This window comes from Poecilia reticulata, linkage group LG21, assembly GCF_000633615.1.
Source record: "Poecilia reticulata strain Guanapo linkage group LG21, Guppy_female_1.0+MT, whole genome shotgun sequence".
In the NCBI taxonomy this organism is placed as follows: Eukaryota; Metazoa; Chordata; class Actinopteri; order Cyprinodontiformes; family Poeciliidae; genus Poecilia; species Poecilia reticulata.
The window spans coordinates 25,374,839-25,382,574 of record NC_024351.1 but is presented as its reverse complement, the minus strand read 5'-3'; the positions used below and the strand labels follow the sequence as shown (position 1 = coordinate 25,382,574).

Sequence of the window (7,736 nt, the reverse complement as noted above, 5' to 3'; positions counted from 1 at the left end):
GTCAGGATCAGAGCTGGAGCTGCTGGTCTTCAGTCTGTTTCCAGCTCAGCTTCTCCATGTCGGTGTTTAGCTATAAAGATGCTACGAGTCAGAGCCCAACATGCTGAAAATGGCTTTTTATGAATGTGAAGGAAACATATCATATGTATTTTCTATTTCACTTTTGGATAATTTCTCTGTTATTCTTGGCTTTAGCCTGTGAACCAGGACGTCTCAGAAGTCATTGAGTTCTCCCAGTGTGACCAGCAGACTGAAGCCTGTGACCAGTGTTCCCAGTATAATAAAATGATTTATAAACTAACAACAGTATTTTAAAGTCTATTCTCTGAGCTACAGGCAGCCAGTGTAGGGACTTTAAAACTGGTGTTATGTCTCTATCTTCCTGGTTTTAGTGAGAACGTGAGCAGCAGCATCTGGATCAGCTGCAGCTGTTTGATTGATTTGTTAGTCAGAGCTGTGAAGACGCTGTTGCAGTAATCAATGAGACTAAAAATAAATGCATGGATGAGTTTCTCTAGATCATGCTGAGACATACGTTCTCTAATCCTGGAGATGATGCCTTTCACTGGTGGAGATGGTGTACTGCACTACTTAAAACAGCCTTAAATAATGTTTCAAATCAAAGTTCATAAGTGCTTTGTAGACATCTTGTTGTAAAACTTCTGATCAATTAGAAATTTAAGGCTAAACAAAATGGCATAGCAATATAATATTACATTAAAAATTTCATTATTATGACATTAAAAAATAATGACATTATTGTCATTATTTTATCACAACAGTCAAATATTCATAAAGACGTATTCATGTTCATGACAGGGGTTATGTCATGTTTATGACAGTGTCATGTCAGTCTTATTCACATCCAAAGTGTTACCTACATTGGCAACTTGTCATTCATAACTGAAGCATTTCCAAATACAATGAAAATTCCAAAGGTTATTCCCTTTTTTATATCTGGCCGATAAGCATATAATAATTATAGACCTGTGTCCCGACTTTTGTCAATTCTCTAAAATACTAGAAAAAGTGGCTAGTAAAAGGTTAGATCATTTTATTGAAAAGCAAAACATAGTCAATATGGCCTTAGAGAAAAAAGATCAACTTCATTGGCACTGATGGTATTAATAGAAGAAATTATGGATAGATAAAGGAAATTTGCAATTGGTGTATTCCTAGCTCTCAAAAAAGCTTTTGATATCATCAATCATGGCATCTTACTAAAAAACTGGAAAGGTACGCAATTAGGGGGCAGCATTAAACTGGATTAGAAGCTACATTGGACAAAGAAAACTATTTGTAGAATAAGGTAATCAAAAATCATATTTATTAAACATAACTTTTAGGGTACTGCAAATAAAATCATCCAAAATCCAATCAGGATTTTATTTGCAGATGATACTAGTATCTTCTGTACGGAGAAAACGTCCAACTCTCAGAGGTGGTCAATACAGAAATGAAAACACTACAACATTGGTTTAAAAACAATAAAGTATCACTTAATTTAGATAAAACTAAATTCATGATATTTGGAAATTGTAATAAACAAGAAAATTATGCAATCAAAATAATAATTGACAGTGTTGATTTACAACGAGTCCATGAAATCAAAACTTCTCAGTGTCATAATAGATGATAAATTTATCTGGAAACCACAAAACTGCCAAGTAAAATTAAAACTACCCCAAAGTGGTGGTGTTCTGAGGAGAACAAGATTTGTCCTGGACTACAAATCTGTTTATTTTGAAACACACTCATTGTACCACGTTTGACATATTGTGTGGAAGTTTGGGGCGATACATACAAAACAAATTTACTAATTTGTTATGTCATCCTCTCCTTGGGCTGCCACCTTATCGTGATGGAGGGGTTTGAGTGTCCCAAAGATCCTAGTAGCTATGCTGTCTGGGGCTTTATGCCCCTGGTAGGGTCACCCAAGGCACACAGGTCCTAGGTGAGGAACCAGACAAAGTGCAGCCCGAAGACCCCTTATGATTCACAACAACCTTGGATCTAGCGTTTCCTCTCCCGGACGCGGGTCACCGGGGCCCCACTCTGGAGCCAGGCCTGAAGGTGGGGCACGATGGCAAGCGCCTGGTGGCCGGGCTTTTACCCACGGAGCCCGGCCACTGGTATTAATTTACATAACTCTTCCAGTTATTTATAATTGTGTAAGTCTGGATGATAAAAAGTGTTTGTATACATATAATTAAATAATTCATCAAGCTATAACATCTGATTACTTTTCCGGGAGAACAGAAGAGGAACATGGCTGACATGATGGAGAACGATGAGGAGAACCGTCAGAACAACAACTGGATCTTCTTCAGGAGGAATCAGATACCAGCAGAAATAGCAGAGCAACAAGGAGAGTTGAGACAAACAGAAGAAAAATAAATGCTGTTGAGATCTCAATTAAAGTCTTTTTTATACTCACTCCACACATTATTGTACATATTGTAGTTTGTGTGGCATCAAGGTCCTAATACAATCCTCCCAAAAATGTGGAGCTTTAGACAGTGAAAATAACATTATATAAATATTTACTTGACACTTAACATTGTAGATTACCAATGAAGGCATTAAATAGTGAATACATTATTCATCAAACCAAATATTTTGACATTATTATCAGGGTTGCTTTTAACAAGAACCCAAAATACAAATCATGTTTATTCATTTCTACTGTGTACATCATCATTCTATCCACTCACTGTGTTTCTGTCTTCTGGAGAATCTTCAATGTAAGAAATAGAGAAAATGTGTCCAAAACCTGTAACCTCAATTAGTGATAAATAAGACCCTAAGTTTAAACTTTTAAGCCCCCCGAATAATTCTTAGTGACCAAAATGTGAAAACATGGAACTAGAACCAGTCAGATTAGATGGAATACAGCTTTATTTGTTCTCAATATAACTTGGACATCAGGTGAATCATAATTAAACTATTGAAGTTCAAAACTACAGATTGTTAATGCACTTCTACTCTATAAGAACATCAGACACATTTTTTAAATCAGAAATGTTTCATCAGCATATTGAGCTCATGTGATCCCTGCTCCAGACATCCTGAAGGTAAACACCGACCCAGTCAGGAAGACGGACACTGATGAGACGTCCTACAACTCAGAGGAGCACGAAGAACCATGATGGTCTGCAGCGACAGTTTACCAACATCTGAAAACACATTGGAATATATTATGAATTAATTCGGACATTTTTAAGTTATTTGCAACACACTGACTAACATTAGCTCATGTATATTCGGAACTATTACAAGTTTTGTAGTAGTTTAATACAAAAATCATCATTAGCTCACCTGCACCGTCTGAGTCACCTGCTTTCCTCCCCCTGCAAGGTGAAGATCAGCCGTCCTCCTTGACACAATCGCAGCATTCCTCCCACCGCGCATTTTCTTGAAATCTCAGAAAAATCCCAATCAGGCTATAAAAACAATAGCTCAGTTCTCTCTTCTTCTTTTGTCTCAGAAAAACAACAACTCCTGTTAGGTCACATAGTAACGAAGCGCAGCACATGGCGCCTGGAGGCGGGGCGCTACCCCAACTGTCAGGAGGCATCGCCCTGCTGCAGAGCCGAGCCGCCGGTGGAAACACGTTCTCTCCGAAGTAGAGCTGAGCTGAACCGGGCTGCTGCAGTAGAGCAGGTGGAAAAGGGTCAGTACTCTCTGCTAGGCTACAGTTCCTTCCTCACACTGGAGCCTGCTGTCAATGTTCAGGCTAGTTAGCATGTTCACCAAAGACTAAAGATAACATTTTCCCATAACGGTAAGTGGTCTCCCTATAATTACAACATACACAAGAGTGATTGACGACACTAAAACCCTCCTCCTGTCTCTGATCTGCTGTCTGTGTATTTCAGCAAATGGCAGTAGGACTACAGGGAGGGGGCAAAGGAGTTCCATGTTTTCACAGATTATCTGTTCCATCATATACTGTCAAAACATAGTTAAAATTTTCAGGAATATATATTAAAAAAATGTTTTTTGGTTGTTTTAAATTACGTATTGCAGCTTCAAAGGCTTAGTTACATGTCTTGTACATTTCAGCTTCAAATGAAGAACTTTATGTTTATTAGATGGTAAATAAACATTTACAAGTCAACATCATCTTTATGAATAGTGATTAAAAAAATTATCTTGTAAAACTATCATGTGATGTTGAGAATTTGGGTGCACTTTTATGCTGGTGCACCAGTGCCACCAGTGCCACCAGTGCCAGACTAGCCTCGAGCCTTGTGGACTAATAAGAAAACAAAGGTACCAGTCAAAAAGTACAAAAATGTTTCTAACATTTCACAACAGTGCTAATGAAACCAATGGACATCTGAAGATGTATGTTTAAATCCAGATGTTAACTTTCCTGGAATGTAGTAGTCCAAATAAAAGAAACTACAGTTTACAGTAGGCCCTATTTAAGCTCCTAATGGCTGTAATGGCTTTCATTGAAAGCAAGTTCACATCCATTTACACAATCTATTCATCAACTGTGGTTCAAGTCAAACCAGAGATATTTACCCAGAAAGTGAGATAAGAACTATTCATAACTTGCTCATTTGTACTTGCTGGGTTTATTCTGGATTTGGAGAGAAAAACACAACTGCCACTGAACTTCCATACACATTCCTCCCACTCTGTCAAGAATGGTTCAAGAAAATTCTTTCCAGCCCAGCAACTAAACTGACAAAAATAACAAACATGAGCAACAAGAGCAGCCAGGTGACAGAAGTCCAGCCATATTGTAGATTATTCAGGACACAAACCACCAGGACTGTTTTACATTAGATTGCAATAAAGATAAGACAACAGCATGGAGTGAATCCAATACATTAAAGGTTTAGGTTCCCCATGTTCTTTGCTTTTACAGTCACTGTTAAAGACAAAGATATCAACCTCTGTAAGTTTAGTGTGGCTGTCCATGTGCAGACATAGAAGTCAACATGAAAATGTAGTTTGCAATGCAAAGTGTTTGGACACAGTTTGCCACTTATATATTGTTTTAAACAGTGACGTGTGGTGAGGTTCATTGCTGGTGAGGCCACTGACTTATGGCTTAGACACCATCCATCTTGTTGGACCTACGGAAATTTCCCGCATGCGCACAACGCTGGGGGGCAAAAAGACTAATATTTTACATTCATCCATAGCCGCGTTAACTCAGTGAAACTTAAAAATGTAGGTATTAATTTTGTGCTATGATCCACAGCAAAGTGATCTGTATTCTCCAAGCTACGCAGACTCGTTGCCACAGCAACAGACAACAATGCCACTTCATGTTTTAGGATTTAACACCAAAAAACATTCAAGAATTTTGCGTGCAGAACAGAACATTCAGTTTATTGTTGTATGTTTTAGGCTCAATGTTTTATTAATACTTGCTGTGGTAGATTAGCTAGCGCTCCTACTTTACTGAATTATTTAGACATACAAACAGTAGCCCACAAAACGCACATTTCATTTAAAAACTAAATAAAAACATCTTATTGCTGTCTTACCTTTACGTATCAATGAAATCCATGCGCCGCTAATTCTGCACAAAAATATCCGTTCATCCAAAGCCAAGTCTATCCTCGGCATCTTTTCTACTCCGTTTGAGAATCATCAAACTGTCTGGAAGTAAAACTTTCAGCTCCGGTGTTGGTCTAACTTTAGTTATCATCTCCTGCTTCAGTTGAAAATCCACTTTAGAAAACTGTTTAAGTGTAGAAATGTAGTCTTTCATGTTGACGTCGGAAGAGAGAAGAAAACAAAAATGATTTTCATTTGACTGAAACTCTGAGGTTTAAGCCCAGTTAAAGACGTTTAACTGAAGTCCTAAAAGGGGCGCGGGTTTTAATGTTTTTATCTTTAAATCTCTTTCTTTTTCTCACTGTTTATTTAATGTCACATGCTGTTTTTATTTTAATCATGTAAAGCACTTTGAAATGCCTTGCTGCTGAAATGTGCTATACAAATAAAATTTGATTGATTGATTGAAAACAAATATATCGCTGTACTTTACTTATTTACTGTGTGGCTAGCTCCATGGCTAGCTCGCTGCGTCTTACTCTGCAGTTGTGAAGTCACAATATCTGGGATCATGAGCGCCCCCAGCGGTGAGGCAAGAGAACTGCCTGCCTCACCTCGAGTCTGTTCTCTGCTGTTTCTTATCGCTCCTCCGCACACAAAACACGGTACACACACAGTTAGTGACAAAAAATACTGTACATTATATACATGAGGTAAATTATGGAAAATCAGTCCATATATTAAATGTTTTTTAGCCATTTTATTCCTGGCGTACAGACAGGACGAACATGCTGTCATATAATGGCAGCCAGTGCAGTTAGCGAGAGATTGCGCAATCCCAGGTGAGGCTCAGCTGCTGCTGCCTCACCTGCTTCGCTTCCAACCATTTGAATGGGAAAATCCAGCGATTTTCAAGAAAAAACTAATCAGAATTGGTTAAGCTAAGTAAAAAATAGGTACTTTATAGAACAAACCACAGGGTGAAAATAACAATATAAATGATTTTATTATTATATATTTTTCCATGCCTCCTCTGACCGCACGTCACTGGTTTTAAATTAAAATATCTGAATTCATATCAACCAATTATCTTCAGTCGTTGTGGATGGTGATGCTGTGGACAGAAAAGATCTCTGGAAGCACTCTGTCTTGCTATGTACTTGAAGAAGCCTCAGACTAAAGGCTGTTACTGTGTTACAGTTCCATGCTAACAGCTCAATATCCAGGCAGCAGAGATGGCATTCCATAGTAACATGTCCTGGATGACCCCATCAGTTTTTAGCAGCTATGCTAATCCACCTCCTTTGCTGTTGCTGCTAATCTTTAATTTTCTTTCGCTCCTGCTAATTAGCTGCTCTTGGTTGTAAAAACAACATCTTGTTGCCATGGTTGCGAATCATAATTGCCCAAAAGTAAAGAAGTAAGAGCAAAAATATTTCAAACTGCACGGCTTCCAACACCAGAAAAAACAGGCAAAAATATATATAAACAAAATTCCACACAAAAAACAAACAAACCAGAGCTGCAACTATGAGCACTAAAAAATCACATTCTGTCATCAGCTTTGACCAACTTTCCTGTCCCTGTTGAAGGAAAGCATATCCAAAGCATGATGCTACTACCTTTGCATTTCGGCCGAGAACTTTTATTCTACCAAGCTCAAATTTGGTATATATATGGCCATGTAGATCTGATGTAGTTCAAACAGAGCATCAGAATAGAGAGGAAAGGTGATTTAAGTGACTTTGAATGTGGCATGGCCGTTGGTGCCAGATGGGCTGGTCTGAGTATTTCAAAAACTGCTGATCTACTGGGATTTTCCCACATAACCAGGGATGAAAGTAGTTTTAAATTCTTGGGGGTACTATGACAAAAAATAAAATAAATATATAAGCTGGGTAGCTCTTGAATTGATACAAAATAAAGCTGTATTTCCCTCAGCCCACTGGCTGCAATGTTGACACCTTGAGATGCTATGAGACCTAAATCTTGAACATCATGGCATGGAGTCATCCCAGTTTTCCATGTCTGGCATATAACCATTCATTTTAGCTTTTWAACTGGTTCTATTGATCCTGTATCCAGACAGAGGGATAATCAGTAGCCCAGCATCATGACCTGTTTGTTCTGAAGATCCTGCAGCTTCCACTTCTCTTCCTAACATGGCGCCTCCTCACCCTGACTCTCATACTGACAGGAGGAACCACAGAGCT

At 38.4% G+C, this 7,736-nt stretch overlaps 1 protein-coding gene and 1 long non-coding RNA gene across 2 annotated transcripts in view; both read right to left on the bottom strand.

Moving 5' to 3' along the window:
* nt5dc1 (5'-nucleotidase domain containing 1) overlaps positions 1 to 7,736 on the bottom strand; it is a 125,394-nt gene that overhangs the window by 91,501 nt on the left and 26,157 nt on the right. The window lies entirely within an intron of this gene.
* LOC103458046 (uncharacterized) lies at positions 2,673 to 5,184 on the bottom strand. The gene is made up of 2 exons (XR_532520.2): positions 3,319 to 5,184; positions 2,673 to 3,176 (listed from the first exon to the last, which is right to left on the bottom strand). It is a non-coding gene; the product is annotated as an uncharacterized LOC103458046 (long non-coding RNA).